The following is an 856-nucleotide window of genomic DNA, read 5'->3' as shown; positions in this document are numbered from 1 at the left end:
GTTTAACTTTGAGTTATAGTTTAAAAAATAGTGACACATTAAAATTTATATTTGATAGAATTAACAAACCCAATGGATTTATATCTTATATTTTCTTTTTTACCAATACTGCTAATTTATCTTCTTTTATTGTGCAGGTATATTTCACCTTGCCATATAGAGTATGTAAATCAAAGAAACCAAGTGAATGTCAGCAAAGCAAAGCAAAAGAGGTTTTCATTAAATAATCAAAATACTTCCTGTATCCATTCTTCAATAAATCAAAAGAATGAATGATGGCTAGCATTCATCAAAAGGCACTACTACTCAGTCTCCAATTTATAAAGCTGATTCTTCTGCTATTAGCATGCATTCTTCAGAAGCACAAAGAGTGAAAATGGCAGAATTGAAGCAGAAGACAGTGCAAAATATGACTCTGGCCATTATACTGTAATGAATTGAGTGACTTTAAGGAGAAAGAATTGCAAATTTGGTAATGTTTCTTCTTGGGAGAAAATAGTTCCAGATATTTTCAGGTTGAAGTTACCAAACGATGAAGTGTTTCTTTCCAAAATGAAAATTGACCATTAAGTGTTATGGCTAAGAAAGATGCAAAAGCAAAGAGATATTTGTGCTAGCTTTCAAAAGAGTGACTTTGCAAAGGAATGTCTAATGTCAAGAAAATTCTGTGGAGAGGGTTCTGGCAAGATGGCAGACTAGGGAGAAAGACTGCACAGACCCTCTTCAACAAAGAAAAGGGAAACCAATTAACACAGACACAGTAGATAATCTTGGACCCCTGAGCCTTGAAGGGAAGGATACAGAAGTGGACTAAACCCCAAATAGCAGAAGAATTTGTGTGAAAATACCAAGAAAG

Source organism: Orycteropus afer, unplaced genomic scaffold (genome assembly GCF_000298275.1).
Source record: "Orycteropus afer afer isolate SDZICR_OR568_19922 unplaced genomic scaffold, OryAfe1.0 scaffold00121, whole genome shotgun sequence".
Classification (NCBI taxonomy): Eukaryota; Metazoa; Chordata; class Mammalia; order Tubulidentata; family Orycteropodidae; genus Orycteropus; species Orycteropus afer.
The sequence above is the reverse complement of the archived record's forward strand: the minus strand, read 5'-3'. Positions refer to the sequence as shown.